Genomic DNA, 20,965 nt, shown 5'->3' on the forward strand with positions numbered 1-20,965 from the left:
ACATATATATACATATATATACACATATATATACATATATACACACACATGTATATATATAGTAGCTTGTGGTTAACTTTATCAAGTTGAATTGAGATTACTGGCTTTCTGACATCTCTCCAAGTAAACTCTAAATGCTCAAATATATTATAGATATCGAATAAATAAAGTAAATGCATTGAATTATCTATTATCGATGCTCAAAAATATGAGTTACTACATGGTGTTTTTAGAATGTATATTTTGTGAACTATAAAAATTCTCTTGCCAAAACACCGAAAATCTAACAGAAAACTCACAAACACAAATATATATATGGTCAAAAGTGTACAAAGATATACTGAGAGATAGAAGTTTTACACAAAAGAGCACAAACTGTATAATTCTAACTATATGTAGCTCTAGAACAGGCAAAATTAATCTGTGGTTAAGGGAAAAATCAAAACAGTTGCTGCCTGTGAAATGGTGATGGTAAAAATTGAGTGGGAAGAGGCATAAGGGAACTTTTCTGGTGGATGACAATGTTCTATATTTTGATAATATTTATATTATATAGTTATATGCATTTGTCAAGGAGCCCTAGTGGTGCAGTGGTTAAGTGCTCGCGGCTACAGTTAGAACCCACCAGCCGCTCCACTGGAGAAAGATGTGGCAGTCTGCTTCTGTAAAGATTTACAGCCTTGGAAACCCTATGGGGCAGGTTGCTATGAGTCGGAACTGACTCCCCAGTAACAGGTTATGCATTTGTCAAAATTCATAGAATGGTACAATTAACATTTGTACATTTAAATGTACTTAAATTTTACCTAAAAAAGAAATTTAAACAAATACAAAACTGTAATTAATGCTATGCATGCTGAAGTATTTATTGTAGCATTTAGCAGACCCCTGCTGGCACAGTGGTTAAGAACTAGGGCTGCTAACCAAAAGGTCGGCAGTTAGAATCCAACAGCCGCTCTTTGGAAACCCTAAGGCGGTAGTTCTAGTCTGTCCTACAGGGTCGCTATGAGCCAGAATCAACCCGACCCGGCAACAGGTTGGTTTGTTTTTTTGGTTTATTGTAACATTTTTCAACTTTTATTTATTATTGTAAATTTTCATAAGAATAAAAAGAAAATTCCTGAGAAAAATATGTATGTTAATTTCTGTTTTTGTTTTGAAGATGTTTTAGAGCAATTACTGTTTCTTGTTTTAAATTTATGCAAAATCATATTACTGTTATCAAAATTTGATAAAATTTTATGTAAGACTAGAATCTCATTATATAATTTCAAAGTTAATTACATGTTATATTAAGCCTCCTTTCTCTATTTGTTAAGAAAATTTACTTGAGTCCTCAAATAACGTAAGAGTAAATTAGAATTTTTTTTGTCAGTGATTCTTACACAAGAAAAATAATTACATCTTGTGTACAAAAATCTGATATTTGTTAGCTTCTATATCCCAGGAAACTACTGTTATTATATATACATATTCCTAAAGTTATAATATCTTGGCCAAAGTATTATATAATCCATGATGCTCATGTAAACAGCTTGCTTAGAGGTAGAATTCTACTGAATCTCAGGTAAATATTGACATAATATTCATGTAAAGAGAAGACACTAAAGATGAATTTGTTCTGACAGGTCTGACTTGATGCCTTGGTTTCTGATCAGAAAGAATGCACTGTACTAAGTCACCACGTATGTTCTGGCTTATTAATAAGCATAAGAAGCATAACAAGACTGATAAGTAACTAATGATTTAACTTAGTATGAAAGGCAAACCGGTCTCAGGAAACCAATGCTTGGGCCCAGAGGATGATGAAGGTCTGGGGAAAATAAGGCGTCATTAGCAAACTGGACTTTCTTAACGTCCACTTTTTGCACAGTCCTTAACCACTGTCTGCGCTAACTTGAATGTGCAAATATTCTACCATAAAGCAAAAGCTCTCAAAAAATTGTATACAGTGCAAGTGGCGATGCAGACTTACCTTGAATACAATCTGCATACCCTTGAACTGGGTGTCATGGATTGAATTGTGTCCCCCCAAAATATCTGTCAACTTGGCTAGATCATGATTCCCAGTATTGTATGATTGTCTACCACTTTATCATCTGATGTGATTTCCCCATGTGTTATAAACTCTATCATTATGATGTAATAAAATGGATTAGTGGCAGTTATACTGATGAGGTCTACAAGATTAGATAGTGTCTTAAGCCAATCTCTTTTGAGATATAAAAGAGAGAAGCGAGCAGAGGCACATGGGAACCTCATACCACCAAGAAAGCAGTGCCGGGAGCAGAGCACATCATTTGGACCTGAGGTTCCTGCGCAGAGAAGCTCCCAGACCAGTGGAAGATTGATGACATGGACCTTCCTCTAGAGCCGACAGAGAAAGCGTTCCCTTGGAGCTGACGCCCTAAGTTTGGACTTGTAGCCTACTGGACTGTGAGAAAATAAAATTCTCTTTGTTAAAGCCATCCACTTGTGGTATTTCTGTTATAGCAGCACTAGATGACTAAGACACTGGGTGTATGCAAATTAAATACAGTTAAGAATATTTAGAAGGAATATTTTGCACATCAATCATTGGATTTGCCAGCAATGTAAAGAATATAGAATGTCAACAATGAGCAGATGAGAAAGCTTTTTTTAAAGATAGCATTAGATCTTTTCATGTGCCCATAAACATTCCTTTGGGATTGACATGAAACTTTTGTTTCAATGTGTGTATATGGGTAAGTAAAGCTGTATTTAAGCAAAACACTTAATGCAATCAATGATAAACCATCCTTTCAATAACCAAACCAGAGACCTGAGAGTCATTGTCAACTCTTCCCTCTTCCAATATCCAAATTGATTCAGCTAAGTTCCACCAATTTTACCTCCTTAATATTTTTTGAATATTTCCTCTCATTCCGTTCTTTATTATCACAACTCTGCTGTAGAATTCCATCAGCTTTCACCTAGGTTATTTTAATAGCTGTTGTTTCTCTGCCTATATTCTGAGTTTAAGTCTAGCTTTCCCAGATTAGTGTTGTTTATCTCTCATCACTCAGACTTAGCCTCTTTTCTTTTATCAGCTGTATTCTATTTCTGTATCCCAAGAAGTAGACATTTTTAGTGTGTAATTTTCAACTGAATTAGTAGATAATTTTACCAGTTGTGCTTTAGCGTAGGCTGCACACAGGCAGCCTAGCATAGAATTAAAGGACCGGAATCAGAAATATACTTAGATGCTAGCTCTGAATGAATTGGACAAGATTTATGATCTCAATCCTGACAAATAGTAAGCACTCAATAAATGCCAGCTGTTGTTATTTAATTGAGAATGTAGAGAAAGGTTTACTCTCATTTCGATATTTTACATGTTTTTAAATCTTAATCTGATAAGTTTAAATTTGCTTTTATAAGATATAGCTAATTTCTTTAAATATGGATATTCACCTTAATTTCTTGATCCTCTAAAATAACTTCTAGTCCTTTCCTTGTGTTACCTTTCGATAGTTAAGTCTCTGAATATCTTTTTTTCTTAAAAACCATTTTGAAATTATTTCTAACACACTTCTAAAATTCTTACTAGCATAATAGGCCTTTAAAGGCAAAAGTATGTACTGAATACCTACACCCTACTTCTGGCTGAATCATCCAGTAAAATACTAGGCAATTTCATTTCACTGTGATGACTTAATAATCCGAAAACATTCTTTTAGGCTTCTGGTTATTGTTATATTTATTGAGCATGGACTTTTAAGTAGTTTTGGGGGATAGCATTTCAGATTTATAAAAGGTGACTTTGGGACCTTTTTCTCATGTGAAATCATTTGGTTGAACAATATGTATATAGTTCAATAGTTACCAAAAATGATCTAAAGAACAATTTTAAAAGAAATCATGGCAATATTTACTTCTGCTTTATTCTTTCAGAGAAATCAAAATTAAACTTAACATAAGGAAATATTTCTGGTTAAGAAATAGAGTTACGTTAAAAAATAGGGGAAAATATGTGTAATTAAGTCTGGAACACTTTTATTTAGCATGTAAAATACATAAAAAATCATAGATGCATTTATGTTCTGAATTTTATTACTTAGTTTCAAAAAGCTTAAAATTGGCCACGGTATGAAAAAACTATGCAATTTCACAAAATCAAATATGCTTTATTCTATAATTAAAATTGGTTTATTATGATTCCTATTTTTAAGAAATTTAATTTTTTAAAATTTAGTGGTTAACAGCACTGAATCATTAATTTGTTAAATTATACTCAAATATTCAGTATTTTAAATAAACCAAGTTTAATTTATAAATCTCATTTCACTGTCTAATTATTTATAATGAAAAAGAAATTTAAAAATTATGTGTAGATAATATAGTTGAATAATTAATGCAAATTAGTTGTTAATAAATGTTGATCTGAATACAATCTCCACATTATCTCACATTATTTTATCCAGCTACTAATTCTGACCAGATAGAAGCTTTTCAAGTATACATTTATTAGCTTCTTTATCCTATTACTTGGCTGTCATTAAGATCTTTTATAAGTAGTAGTTCCATGCTCTCTATAATATCTAAATTTCAACAAGTTCATTATATGCACCACACGAAAGTAGAGCGTACAATTTGTTAAAGAATATCTTTCACTTGGGAACAATATCTACAAGCAATATGCACAGTAATGTTGATCGAGAACCATATGGTTAGAGGATTCTTTGTTAAATTTCATATTTAGACTAGAGAGGGCCTCTCCCTGTATCTCAGAGTGATTTATCAAAGCCCACAGCAGCCAAGCTACTTGTAATGTTCATTCTATTATTTATACTATACCAGATGTTTTACTAGAAGGAAGATCATTTAGTTGATTAATCATTTTTATTCCCTTGAAGAATAAAATCACTCTACCTTTTCATATAAATCTTTTCATATGGAAAATTGCCTAACCCATGAATCTATGACTATTTTTAAAAAATCACTAACTAGTTAGAATGCCATATTTTTCTATAGGAATTTAACTTAATGATTAACTATTGTTATTTTTAAGATATTTAATTCTGTTGGAACATTTTATGAGATACATAAAAGTTATATATATGTATATATGAGGAGCTCTGGTGGCTCGATGGTTAAGTACTCAGTTGCTAACCAGAAGGTTGACAGTTCTAACTCACCAGCTGTTACAGTAATGAAAAAAGATCCGACAATCTGCTCCAGTAATGATTACTGCCTAGGAAACCCTATCGGGTAGTTCTACTCTGCCGTATAAGGTCGCTATGAGTCAGGATTGACTCGACAGCACACAACAACAACATACATGTAATATGTGTGTATATACATACGTTGTAGTTGTTAGTTGCGATATATATTTAATTCACTTTCTTAACCATGAATAACCACAGGCTGAGTTGGCTTCATAAGAAGTAGATTATGGCAATCACCAAGAAATTTTCAAACTGTCGAAAAGGCAGAAGTATAAATGGATTGCTCTGTGACTTTGGGCAAGTTTCTTAATATCTTAGAACCTAAATTTCCTCATATGTAAAGTAGGGTTATAAAGGCATACCTTATAAGATTTCCTCAATTAAAAAATGTAAGTTGAAAGTCTGACAGAGCAGTTGCTCAGTAAATTTGAGTTTCTTCTCCCTACCATTTGATGTGAAAGAAAAAACAGTAGGAAAACGAAACTCTGAGCAAAAACTGTTTTAGATTATGTTGTCACTCAGTACCACTCAGAATAGAGCTCTTTTTCCCTATATATCCACATTTTAATTGTGTTCCCTTCCTGGAGCAAATAATTTGCAGTCACTTTGAACAATGCACTTATTCAAAAACAATTCAAATAAGTGCTTTAGCTAATCACTTTGCAGCCAGCTTCAGACCTCCAGGGTATGACTGGCGAACCTCATCATGCAATTTGTGTCTTCAGTTCACTCCAGGTGAAACCCATGTGAAATTGTTTACTAAAGATTAGTAAATAAACACAATTAAGCCCATGCATACCTTACTTACAGCAAGCCGGTTTGTACCTTGCTTACTGGTTGTCTTAGTTATCTAGTGCTGCTGTAACAGAAATACCACGAACAAATGGCTTTAACAAAGAGAAATTTATTCTGTCACAGTTTAGGAGGCTAGAAAGTCCAAATTCAGGGAACAGTTCCATGGGAAGGCTCTCTCTCTCTCTCAGCTCTGGGGGGAAGGTCATTGTCATCAGTCTTCCCCTGGTCTAGGAGCTTCTCAGCACAGGGACCCCAGGTCCAAAGGACACGCTCTGCTCCTGGCATTTCTTTCCTGGTGGTATGAGGTCCCACTCATTTCTGCTCGAGTCTCTCTTTTATATCCAAAAGGATATAGATTTAAAATACAACTCAATCCTATAGATTGAGTCCTACCTCATTAATGTAACTGCCTGTAATCCTATCTCATTAACATCATAGAGGCTAGGATTTACAATACATAGGACAATCACATCAGATCAAAAAATGATGAACAACCACACAATACTGGAAGTCATGGTTTAGCCAAGTTGATACACATTTTTGGGGGACACAGTTCAATCCATAACACTGGTTATCCACCTGTGGTTCTCTCTTTCTAGAAACAACACACTGTGAAATCTAGATGTGCTGTTCTAGTCAGTCACTAGTTACATCAGATGCTATATTCTCTCCCTGTAATTTCTATAACATTCATCATATAAAATGTGAGAGGGCAGTTCAGCCATCATTAACAGCATTTATATCCTTCAAATCTTGGAAGAAAACGGTATTGAGCATTGGGATTCTATTATTTACAAAATATATTTGTTTAAACTGTTCTGATTTCTGTATCGTTGAACCATTTCAACAATGCCTGTTTAGGCTAAAATATGCCTTAAACAATACCCAGCTTCAGGCTCTTTGACTGCCTCACTTTGCAGTTCGTGCACAGCACTGATCCTCACAAAGGCAGGCAGACCACTTGGAATCCATCTCTACTGCGAATGGGGGCTCCAGTCAGTCCTGTTGCCCTAAAAAAAGCAATTAGTCATGGCTTGAATGAGTTTGAAGGAGCCCTGGTGGTGCAGTGGTTAAGCACTTGGCTGCTAACCAAAAGTTCAGTGATTTGAACCCACCAGAGGCTCCACGGGAGAAAGATGTGGCAGTCTGCTTTTGTAAGATTACAGCCTATGGGGCAGTTCTAATCTGTCCTATAGGGTTGTTATGAGTTGCAATTGACGACAATGTGTTAGAGTCTGAAAAATCAGCCATTAAAAACTCTGTGGAGCACAGTTCTACTCTGACATACGTAGGGTTGCCATGAGTTGGAACTGACATGATGACAACTGTGCAATGCATTCTAAGCAACCATTTGATGACTCAACTGCAGCTTTCCCTCTCTGTCAACAAGTACCATGTCTGCACAGACAACATGAATGAGCTTCTGCTGCTATCCTGATTTGCACTGTAGTTTCCTCTCTGAGACTGGAGTCTAGGCCAACAACTAGACTGTTTGTAACTTTGACCTGTCTAGTTTTCATGAAGTCCTATTACCCAAAGGTAGATTTCCCTTGTCTCTTTACTTTTATCCACTGCCTGGGGTCCTTTTAAAAAATGGACCAATTGCCCTACCATTTGCCTGGCTCTGAGCACCACACTACTTATGAATGCTAGCCACCAAGTTCTACCTAACAGAAAAAAAAAAAAAACCATCCTTCAGGGCCAAGCCTGTTTTCCATTGGTTCTTGAATTTGGCTGTGCCTTGGCATCACCTAGGTAGTTTTTCAAACTATCGACACCTTGACCCACAGTTCTACATTCTGATTTATTTGGTCTATGTTGCAGCTTGAGCATTGGGATTTTTAAAAGATCCCAGGGTGATTCTCACGAGCAGTCAAGGTTGAGAACTACTTGCTTAGAACGCTGCCCGCAGGCTTCCTCTAAAGCCTCCCCTAAACTATTTTTCTCTGACTCAACTAGACCTTCCTCTCTTCTATTTACCTTCCTGATAGAGATCCCAGCTGGCTTCATAGCTGAGGTTCTTGGAGTTGTGATAACTTAAACCCAAAAGGGTTCTTTTGTTGTTATTATTCTTGTTTGCTTTTTGTTGGTTCATTTGTTTATTGAAAGGCTATTGTGAGATAAATGGTAGGAAGAATTGGAATATTTCAAAGGAGTCGTGAACAAAAGATCAGTGCTGCTTCTGAGCCAAAGATGAAAAAATAATTCTACCGATTGGAAAGTGAGGGGCATATGAACATATATTTGGAGATCATTACATTAGCAGTCTCCAAAGTAATGCATAGGGAGTATACGAAATGCTCTATTAGCATATGAAAAATATTAGAATTCTATTTATATTAATGCTTCGATAGAGAAATAAGGAACATGAAGAATTTAATGATATTCAGCATATGGATTGATATTGGTGATCCCACTTAGCCCTTCATTTAATCACTTGCCTTGCAAGTTATATAAGAGGAAAGCACTGCAATGTATTGCAGTTTCTGTGCACCCAGTTAGGTAGGTATCAATATAATAGCTAGCATGATTTAAAACACTCACAAGATGGACGATGGCTTAAAAACAATCGTTTAAATAAACTGAAGGTTGAAAATAATGTCGATAATGAACCTGTGTGAGTTATAGTGATTGTTCATAGTATGTGGCTAGTAAATTAAGGTTTAAAATCATCTGGTCCAGTTTCTAATTTCTGCTACAATACACAACCTTACTAGGTATGCATTTTCTTACTGAAATTTCAAGTGTTTGATTAAGAGAATTGAGATACTGAATCAGACCTTGCATTTTACAGGAACAGAATGCACACTTCGCCATAATAGGGAAGTGGTTGCTTAACTGGAAAAAAGGGTGAGACAGATTTCTCAGTAACTGGACTGAAAGTTGACTAAAATCAAGAAACATCTTGCACCCTTTTCTCAGTTATATTTTATACAAATATGTCACTATTTTCCCTAACAACTTCCAAATGTGGGGAGAGGCTTGGGGAGTTTCTTCATCTCAGCTTGAAAAGGTACACAAATAGTCTCTCACGTCCATGTTATCCCTTCACTCTTCTTTTCCGAGGCAGCACATTTTCGTAGAAAGATCATAAGGTAGGAGTCAGATGCGGCTTTGAATGAACAAATTGGTTTTTTTGTCTGCATCTCTATTTCCCGATCTATAAAGTAGGGATAGTTGTCCTATTGTTCAGGGTTGTTTTGAATATTCGATGGAGATTAAACAAATAGTAGTGTTTAAAAATAATGAATATTGCAAGTCCACAATTCTGATATCCAAAATGCTTTAAAAAATATAGACATCTTGTCATTCATTTCGTGGCAATATCTGACCTAAATTGATACAAAGATACTTAAGGGGTGAATAATATGTTTTTTAACTCAGACATTTTGATGAGTTTAATTATAGATTGTTACCCTCAGACTCTAGAGGAAATGTGACATGAAAATCATCGTGTAACTTTTTAAAACTTCCAAAATCCTGAATTCCAAAAACAAACAGAACAGAAACAAAAACAAACAAACAAGCAAAAAACATCTGCCCCATCTTTTGAGCAAAGTATGTGGATATATTATAATCATTAAATAGAATTAAATTTGAGATTAAAGCTTCTGAGTAAAGCAAGAAGCTGCTATAGGTACTGATACCATTCATTAACTTTTATATTGAACTCACAAGATTTATATTAAAATAATCTTGACTTAAAGTGCCAAAATTATCTTTACAGGTGGCAACTGGTAAATTAATATGACCTTTTTAAAGCTGAAGAAATTGAATTATAGAAAGATATATGTAATTTAGTCAAAATTAACTTAAAAATTAAGATCACTATTGGAATTAAGAATCCTTAATTTACTTGCTTTGCATTCAGCTCCTTGATTAGATATCTTCCATTTTCATCTCAAGTACTTTTGGAAATGATCACTTGTGCAAAAAGGATCTCATTGACAGTAAGAAAACATCAGCCCGTCTTTTCTATTTCTTTTTCAAAGGAAGGCTCCAGACTATTATATCCTGACCCTCACAAAGGCAGGCAGACCACTTGGAATCCATACATGGCTTTCCTATTTGCCATTTGTTCATACAAATTTGCTCTAGCAGATAGCTTGAAAAATAAATTATAAGACTATGTATGTTATGTAAAAAATCAGTGCACAAATACATACAAATCTACGTGCTTGTTAGCCATCTAGTGGCCTCAAAATAAAATTCGTGGCAAAAGTAGAAATTATTGTTGTCTTAATTACCACTGTAGAATATTTATTGTTTAATTATATAATTTGTTTTTAGTACTTAAATATAACCACTTGGATATATTTTGAAGTTGATTTTTATTTAGCAAGCTCTGCTTTCTTTTTTCTTTTTTTTAATGAATGCCATCTTCTCTCTTTACTCCTCACTTTTACTCGACATAAAATTTGAAGTCCTTGCCATTTTATTTTAGCACCATATTGAAATCTGTGTCAGTGATGGACAACAGTTTGAATCTTCTTTTTTTTGTTGAGAATATACACAGCAAAACAAGCACCAATTCAACTATTTCTACATATACAATTCAGTGACATTGATTACATTATTCAAGTTGTGCATCTACTCTCACCCTCCTTTTCTAAGTAGTTCCTCTTCCATTGACATAAACTCACTGCTCCCTAAGATTCCTGTCTAATCTTTCAAATTACTATTGTCATTTTGATCCCATATATATAGTTCTTAAAAGAGCATAATGCGCAAGGCAGGCATTTTTTACTAGTTAAGCTAGACTATTGATTAGTTTTGAGAAAACTTCAGGGGATATTTTTGGTTTAAGTTTTAAAGATTATCTCAGGGCAATAGTTTCAGGGGCTCATCCAGCTTCCATGGCTCCAGAATGTCTGGAGTCCACAAGAATTTCTGCATTTCCCCTCTTTTGATCAGGAATCTTCTGTACAATCTTTGATCAAAATGTTCAGTAATGATAGCTGGGCACCATCCAGTTCTTCTGATCTCATGGCAAAGGATGAAGTTGTTCATAGAGGCAATTAGTCACACATTCTATATCCTTCTCCTATTCTTGACTCTCATTCTTTTTCTGTTGCTCCAGGCAAATAGAAACCAATTGCCATGCCTTGAATGGCTGTTTGCAAGCTTTAAAAACCCCCAAGCACTACATAACAAACAAGGAGGTAGAACAGAAGCACTAAACACGTTATTAGGCTAATTAACTGGTATGGTCCATGAAACCGTGACCCTAAACCTCCAAACCAAGAACCAAATCCCATGAGGTTTTTAGTTGTACATGAGCCATCTTAGCTACTACTTTTTTTATGTCATTGTTGTAAATATATTTATTGAACAACTTCTGCCAATTCAATTTTTTACAGGTGTACAACTTATTGATGGCAATTACAATAATCAGCTGTGTAACCCTACCCTTAATCAATGTGATTTTTCCATTACCGTTAACCTCCCCCCTACCTCCCTTCCACCCCTGGTAACCACTAATAAACTTTGGTCTCTATACATTTGCCTATTCTTATATTTTTATATAAGTGAGATCATATAATATTTGTCCTTTTGTGATTGTCTAATTTCACTCAGCATAATGTCTTCATGTTCCATTCGTACGGTAGCCTGTATGAAGACTTTGTTTCTCCTGCTAGTGGCTGAGTAGCATTCCATTGAATGTATGCACCACATTTTGTTAATCCACTTATCTGTTGATGGGCATTTAGATTATTTCCACCTTTCGGCTATTGTGAATAGTGCTGCAGTGAACATTGGTGTACAAGTATCTGTTTGATATTTTCTTTCAAGTTTTGTGGATGTATATCTAGGAATGGAATTACTACGTCATAAAGTAGTTCTATTTTTAGTTTTTTTAAGGAACCACCACACTGTTTTCCAAAGTGGCTGTACCATTTTACATTCCCACCTCCTTGCCAACGTTCATTATTATTATTATGATTATTATTTTGTCTTAGCTATCCTGGTGGAAATGAAATGGTATCTCACGGTAGTTTTGATTTGCATGTCTCTGATGGCTAATGAGTTTGAGCATCTTTTCATGTGTTTTGTCACTGTCTTAAACTGGGTTCTCTAGAGAAGCAAAGTCAGTGAAGCTTATAAATACACACACACACACACACACACACACACACACACAGATTTATATCAAGGAAATGGTTCATGAGGTTCTAGAGGTTGGGAAAGTCCCAAGTCTGTGGGTCAGGCTGGAGGCTTCTCTTGACTCACCCAGCTGCAGGGGTTGGTGAATCCTGCAGTCAGGCAGCAAGACTCTGGTTCACAGGCTGCAGAGGCTGATGAATCCAAAGATCAGCAGGTAAGCTGTTAGCTCAAGTCCCAAGAACCAGAGGTCAGATGAGAAGCCAGTTGCAGGATCCAGAGTGAACAAAAGCCAGGGAACTTTGCCAGAAAGTTCACATATATTGAATGTGGGCCTCACCCTCAAGGAAACTCCCTTTCAGCTGATTGACTGCTCATAGCAGATCTCATCATGGAGGTGATTGCATCATTACATAGCTGCCAAATTACATCATAACTGCCAAACCATTGAGAATAATGGCCCAGCAAAGTTGACACACAACCTTAACCATCACAGTCCACCCCTTGTCAACTTGGCATCCGTACACATCTCCCTAAACCATACACAATCTCTAAATAAAGACAATTATAAAGTCATGCTTGCACCTAACATGATATAACTAACACATGTACAACTGAAAACACACTAGCCCTGTTTACATCTTATATTTAAAAGTGAAGAAAGCAAAAATATTTGATGCACACATACAAGGAAGAAATACTCATAACAATTACAATCCTCCTTTCTGCAGCTAGTCACATGGTCATAGCTGGTATTTAAAACTTCCTTCTTCCATCACCCATTCTGTATTCTCTTCACCCTCAGCAAGCACCTCAGATGGTTGTGGTTCTTTGCCTGGTGGGTTGACCAAAACCTTCATTCCTGAAGGGTCTGGGCCATTAGTAGTCATGTAGGAATTGGGTTCTGTTGACTTTCATCACAGGGCATGGTAGTACTAAGAGATATATTAAGGGATCTCCTGTTTTCCAGAATACTCTTCTTTACCTACATTATGCAATATCAATTTGATTTCTTCTTGGTAACCAGGATCAATCACACTACCCAGTGCAGTAACTCCTCTCTTTGTCTATTGATCTAGAGGCTTGAGAAGCCCAACTTGGCTGGGTGCACATTCTTAATTTCCAGTTCAATGGAATCAGTGTTGTGTCTCCTGGTGGGAACATTCCTCTCTTTGGAACTAAGACCTCTAGACCTACAGAGCATAGGGTCACAGGGACAAGAAGCAAAAATTTTGTGAGTGGGTCACTAGGGGTAATAGTGGGTGGTGCCACTCCCATTTACACTCCTTGATTCCTGGACCCATGAATCCTGGCTATGGGAGAAACAGCACCATATACTGGACACTGGTGTAGAGCATATACAGCCTCTGGGAGAACATTGTCCCAACCCTGCAAGGTATTGCCACCTAGCTGGTGTCATAATTGTGTCTTTAGAAGGCCATTCCATTGTTCTATCAAGCCGTCTACTTCAGGAAGGGAACATAGTAAGACCGGTGAATTCCATGAGCATGGGCCCATTGCCACACTTCATTTGCTGTGACATGAGTCCTTTGATCTGAGATGATGCTGTGTGGGATACCATGATTGTGGCTAAGGCATTCTGATGGTAGTTTTGGCAGAAGCATTGTGTATAGGGAAGTCAAATCTGCATCTAGAGCGTCTATTACAGTAAGAACGAAAAGCTGCCTTTTCCACTATGGAAGTGGCCCAATGTTATCAACCTGCCACTAGGTTGTTGGCTGATCTCTTCGAGGAATGATGCTATATTGGGGACCCAGTGTTGGTCTCTGCTGCTGACAGAATGGGCACTCAGCAGTGGCTATAGCCAAGTCGGCCTTGGTGAGTGGAAGTCAGCTGATCATAAGGAACTCCCCATGAGACCATAGGTACAGACTGGGAGAGGGCAGTTAATGTGACAGGAAAGGAGACCATAGGCATTTGAGCTACTTCCTCATGCAACTTACTTGTGCCTTTAGGGTCTGCTCAGGCCCAATCTCATATATACCACTTCCATTTAATGATGGAGTGCTGCTGTGCACGTCCAACTTTATGACTCTGTGCAAATAATCTGAGAAGCTGGAGTATAGGAAGAAGAACAGGGCATCAAGTTTGGAGGAAGACTCATTAACAACCTGCATTATGCAGATGACTCAACCTTGCTTACTGAGAGGGAAGAGGACTTGAAGCACCTACTGATGAAGATCAAAGACCACATCCTTCAGTATGGATTACACCTCAACATAAAGAAAACAAAAATCTTCACAACTGGACCAATAAGCAACATCATGATAAATGGAGACAAGATTGACATTGTCAAGGATTTCATTTTACTTGGATCCACTATCAACACCAATGGAAGCAGTAGTCAAGAAATCAAAAGACACATTGCATTAGGCAAACCTGCTGCAAAAGACCTCTTTAAAGTGTTAAAAACTAAGATGTCACCTTGAAGACTAAGGTGCGCCTGACCCAAGCCATGGTATTTTCAATTGCATCATATGCATGCGAAAGCTGGACAATGAATAAGGAAGAAAAAAGAATAACTGACGCCTTTGAATTGTGGTGTTGGTGAAGAATATTGAATATACCACGGACTGCCAAAAGAATGAACAAATCTGTCTTGGAAGAAGTAGAACCAGAATGCTCCTTATAAGCAAGGATGGAGAGACTACGTCTCACATACTTTGGACACATCAGGAGGGATCACTTCCTGGAGAAGGACATCATGCTTGCTAAAGTAGAGGATCATTGAAAAAGAGGATGACACTCAACTAGATGGAGTGACACGGTGGCTGCAACAATGGGCTCAAGCATGACAATAATTGTCAGGATGGCACAGGACCAGGCAGTGTTTCATCCTGTTGTATGGAACTGACTGGAAGGCACCTAACAACAACAACATCTAACTTTATAAACCATCACAGTGAAAAGTGTAAGTTTTCTTTCATGTTTAAGTTTTTTTGTTTTTTTTTTCACTTTTCTTGGTCATTATCTTTGGAGCTTCTTAAGGACCTTTCCTGTGTCCAGTGTGGGGCCTTAAGTTAATGCAAGCAGTTTCCTGCTTTTATAGAGGCCTCAGGGTCACATTCCTATGCGATCACATTGATGTGACTGACTCTAGTCAGCTGCTGAGTTTCTTAGTCCCAATAAAGTAACACAGACAAGGCTCAATTGCAAAAATTTAGATTCCACATTAAAAGGAACTGAAAAATTCCCTATATTTTATTCTACCAGTTGATATATATGGAGAGATCATGTATTTTTATTTGATAATGTTATACACTATTATTTTTACTCATTGAGGTTTGACTTCTTCTCAGAATGATAGTCTTATTAAATAAGATAGGAAACAGAACTATTTGTTAGAGCAACATTAAAATTTTCAAGGGAGTTGATAAGTACTCTATTCTGATAATTTTTCTAAATTCATATTAATCTATCTGAAGGTTTCCTTTATTCCTTAAGAATTTTGACTTACAGTGCACTCATTTTTTTCAAGGTAACAACTTATTAAGGGACAAGTTGTTCACTGATGATTATTATGGAATGAATGACAATATATCTGATATCTTAACAAGTTCTTTTTATTATTTTTGGTATATTACTAGATTATCAACACGACTTAAAAACAGATGTTTTATTAGTAAAAGCAAAATGAACAGATGTCTTTCAGCAGTAAAATAAAAGTCTTCAGTGTCTTCATGAATGTAATCCTTATTGTTTAAAAAATTGAATAATGGGAATTTTAATTTTCATATCTTAGTTTAAATTAATTTTAAATATATAACATTCATTTTAAAGTTGGAAAGCCTTAACTACCCATATTAAGAATTTTTACATTTAAATTCCTTAATCCTTTTTACACGGAACTTGCATGTCATTTCTTGAGAGAATACTGCCTGTAAGCTAATTACCTGAATTAGATATTTGTGCTCATGGTTTCTTGGCATTCAGTGAGATATTGGCTAGAATTATTTTGAGGTTTTGAAAAAAGATACTTAAAAAATAATTAAAATACCATGACACCTTTCAGATAAGACAGGATATGGCAAACCCCTATATTTACAGATGAACAAAGGTTTAGAAATCAGAACACCAGCTTAAAAAAAAGGAAATTTAAAAAGTAATTCTCTTAAAAGTGATTCTCCTGATTCTAGCAAAAAAGAAGGCTCTTTATCCATTACAGGAGCAGAATATAATAAAGAAGAGAGAATTTGCAATAAATCCAGATTATTGTGGTAAAAAAGGAAAATAAAATTCCTGTCCCTTTAAAAAGCATTGAAATAATTTGGGACATAATTTACTCACTCATTATAGCCAGTTCTTATTATTGGTGACATACTGATTGGCAGAAGGTACAGTTACCAGGTGTTCAATGCTATGTGCTCCCACTAACTCACCCACCCCCAGGCTTTAGGCATGGACTCCATTTTCAGCAGGACTCAAAGTTCTAACACCTGAGTGCATATCTGAGCTGTGAGATTGCAGAGAGTAGCAACACATGTTGACACATTTCCCCCATCCTCTTCCATTAAATTTAATAGTTTTAGAAACTCTTGTATGTTAGAGCGACATTTGGTAACAGACCATCACTGCTGTCATTTGGGCATTAGAATAATCAACTGATCTATATTTAATTAGCTTGCTTTCTGTACTCTATCGTCAACTGAAACTTGGAATTTAAGGAAAAAAGATGATACACACCGTCTCAGCATCCGTCTGTTTTTCTTCTTAGTGAATTGAGCTGTTGGAAGCAGTTTCATTATTAAGTATAGGATGACTTAAAATTAATGAAAAGCATGCATGTACCATCCCAAACATGCAATTATGATTTTTTTGGTGATACTTTAAGATAAAAACTTCCATGTGTTAGGAGACGTACTGGGTGTTTTCCTTTGGGAGTCTTAATACAGTCCTTTAAAATGTAAATATTGTATTCAGTGTTTGATATTTCTTGGAAGGATGTAATGTGCTGAGGTAAGATAGAAAAGTATTTGCTGAAATCATATTGGAGTTAGGCATACCTTGGTTTGAATTCCAGTCCACCCACTTACCAGGCAGACAAATCTCTCTCTAAGTCTCAATTTCCTTCTCAGTAAAATGGGAATAAATCAGAAGTTGTTTTGAGGATTACATTAGTTAGTGTATATAAAGTGCTTAACCTAGCACATAGCAAATGCTCAACAAGCAGTTATTAGAGAATAACATAAATGTGATAATATTAAATATAGTTTAAACAATGCATTACTGATTAACTATACTTAATAAAATTACATAACATAACACAAAATAATTTATTAGTTAAACATCTTTAATTGGAATTTAAGAAAAAAGAAGATATTCATTTTAAATATATTCATTACATATTTTATAGTTCAATATAATATGCTATTGATATAATATACCATAATCACATAATATAATATCATATAATGTATATTTCATGAAATATTCAAATTTAATTAATAAAATTCAATAATATATACCTGATAATTATTAGTGGGATTAAATAAATGAGGGACGAATGGAAAAAAAAAAAACATAATTGACTTGTTTTTTTTTTCAAGAAAGTATATATTATGAGCTTATTACATACCAAGCACCACATTAATACTAGGAGTAAAAAATAAGTTTCATAACTGCTAATCTCTGATCTTGGAGAACCTACAGTAAAAATGTTGTTAAGTGTCGTCAACAGCCTCATAACTGGGAAACATGTCTGTTGTTGTTGTTGCCGTTGTTAGCTGCCTTCAGGTCGGTCCGAACTCATGATGACACCATGCACAACAGGATCTGACTGTTATAATCCATAGGGTTTTCATTGGCTGATTTTTAGGAAGTAGATCACCAGATCTTTCTTCCTTGTCTGTCTTAGTCTGGAAGGTCTGCTGAAACCTGTTCAGCATCATAACAATACTAGATGTCTAAGGCAGTTTGAACCCACCCAGCAGCTCAGTGGAAGAAAAGGCTTAGTGATTTGCATCCTTAAAGATTACAGCCAAGAAAACCCTATGGAACAGTTCTACTCTGCAACACAAGGGGTCACCATGAGTCAGGGGCTGACTCCACGGCAGGCAGCTAACAACAAGGCCCTTTTATTTTGACCCACTACTACAAGGTAACCTTATTTTCTTACTGTCCCATGTAAGCTTTCCTACTGAGAAGAGGTCAGCTAGCATTGATCATACAACATGAAGATTTTAGGCTGATTGACACTGTAAATTGAAAAATAAATACTACCATAATAAAGCCATCTCATCAAGATTTGATTGCCATGAGCTTTCATAATGGAATTCTAAATCAGTAATGAACTAAGCCAAGTATGTGCTAAGACTATTTCAGGAAATAGTAACAACAAAATACACAGAAATAGAACATGCTTGATAGATCTAAAAATGTTAGCAAACAAGCCAGATAGTCTTCTATTTGTGATAATAATGAAATATATTTTATTGACTGTACGTTTTGATGTTCATTAATTTTACTGTACTATATTTAATATGCTATATAGTATGCATTGGTGCCCTGATGGCACAGTGGTTAAGAGCTTGACTGCTAACCAAAAAGTCTGCAGTTTGAATCCACTAACTGCTCCTTGGAAACCCTATGGGGCAGTTCTACTCTGTCCTATAGGGTAACTATGAGTCAGAATCGACTCAATGACAATGGATTTGGTTTGGTTTTTGGTATAATATGTATTGTATTGTACTTTTTGTTTCATTTTTCATCTCCAATTAAATTTTAAACTGATGGATCACAGGAGGTATACTTATACTCCTTTGTATTCCTTACAAGAGTTTAGTTTAAGCAGGGCATGCTACCAAAAACAAACCCATTGCCTTCTAGGAGATTGTGACTTACAGCGACCCTATAGGACAGAGTAGAACTACCCGGTAGGGTTTCCAAGGAGCTACTGGTGGATTCAAACTGTCAGCCTTTTGATTAGCAGCCAAGTGCTTAACCACTGTACCACCAGGGCCTCAGGGCATGCTAGTATCCAATATATGCTTATTGAATGAAATTTTCATATACTGGTTTACCTACTTGTGTAGAAGAGATTAAACAAGAATATTGCCATGATAAAGAATTAAAATGGTTAATCATTTATTTTTGGTAACCAGGCAAGTTTCATATCAACTAGTGAGACAACTTAAGTAACTACAGATATTTATATAGCAACAGGGTAGAAAGTTTACTTCTAAATAAATGTCAAAGCTGGAAATATCTATTTGAATAATAGTAATAATATCTATTATATGTGTTGATAATAATATTAAGTATATTGTAGCAATAAAGTTTTCTAAACCTATAGAGCATCAAACTTTGATAGTAATTTAAAAAGTCAAAGCTCTTTGAAGAGTAAGCAAGGCTCATCACACCTTCGAGACTCGTTAACTGATATGGGTCATTATGATAATTTGACAGAAATGGAAAAATTAAAGGACAGAGCTGTACAATGACTTCTTGATGTCACACTAGAGACACTGAAAATACAGAGAATAACATTAAGGTTTAAAGATCGTTTGTTATATATACAAACTTCACATTTTTTCCCTTGACACATTTCTCGTAGAAATTACTTTAATTTTCAATAATGTTACACAGTGATATTTATGAATTTAAAAAATTTTTCATAATTATTCTTCACTATCAAATATTTTGATCTTCATGTAGGCATGAGTATTTCAGGTTCCTTCATTTTCTGAAGCTATGCATTGTGACTTGAAAGCAGAGACCATTCCTGTGTTGTTTACCTCTGGATTCCCCATTGGTTTGAGTGATGCCTGGCACACTGAAGACACTCAACAAACACTTATTAAATTCATGTATGTTAGTCTCGGTCAATGGCTTTAACTTTCAAGAGAATTACTTTTTTAATATTTGTACTACATTTTTCACTAGTGATTACTACTTACACGATCTTTAAAATTTTCAGAGCCTAATAATCTTTAGGACTACCTGTGTTTTGTGCAGGCACTTGTCCTCCAACTCTTCTTCCTCTCTGATTCAACAATAACCCAGCTTTAGATTAAAGGCTTATTTTTATTCTCAATAGAAGATTGAAATAGGAATTAAATAAATAAAATATTACTTTCAAAGTATTTAATTTTTTTTATAGTTTAGCAAGAACTTTAGTAAAAAGGAGTTGAAATCTTCTTTTAAACATATCTTTTTATTCTGTTGCCAGGGATGTTTCAAGATTGTCTATATTTTAGTATCAATCCAAATATGCTTGGAGGCAAGATACTGTAACCCGATAAGGATTTGGTAAAGCTAATGTGGGCATTGCTTTGTGTCCTGACAAAGGGGTCTCACCCTTGCCCTGAAGATTTAAATGTATCCATAAAAAAATTTACTCAGTGTTTCCATGCTGAGTGAACATTGTGTTCAGAGTTTATAATTATCATCACTATTGAAATGGCCAAGAGGGCTAATTAGCTTGATTTGAAAATGTAAATTCAGTAAAGTTGATACCAGCCCTGTAAAAATTAGGTTTTAGCCGTCAGTAGCTTCACGGGTGAGATTCAAAAATGCATTGAACATTTGCCTGACCACACCTGTAAATTATTTGTATGGCGTATTTTCTATGGATAGAGTGTCACCTGATTTGCATCACAAGATCTTTGAGTAAGATTCCTATCTTTGCAATTAGTATAGTGTGTATCTAGTGTCTAATCAGCTACCTACAATATTTGAAGAACAACTTTAAGAAATCAGCAACCTCAAGTAAGAAAGTCAGTATAATGTATTATCTAACAGAGTGAATGAACACTGAAGTCAGAGTGCCTGGGTTTAAATCTAACTCAACCACATGTTACCTTGGTTGACACAATACTTAACAGATATCAGCCTGTTTCCTCATCTGTAAAATGGAGATT

This window comes from Trichechus manatus, unplaced genomic scaffold (genome assembly GCF_000243295.1).
Source record: "Trichechus manatus latirostris isolate Lorelei unplaced genomic scaffold, TriManLat1.0 scaffold00085, whole genome shotgun sequence".
NCBI lineage: Eukaryota > Metazoa > Chordata > Mammalia > Sirenia > Trichechidae > Trichechus > Trichechus manatus.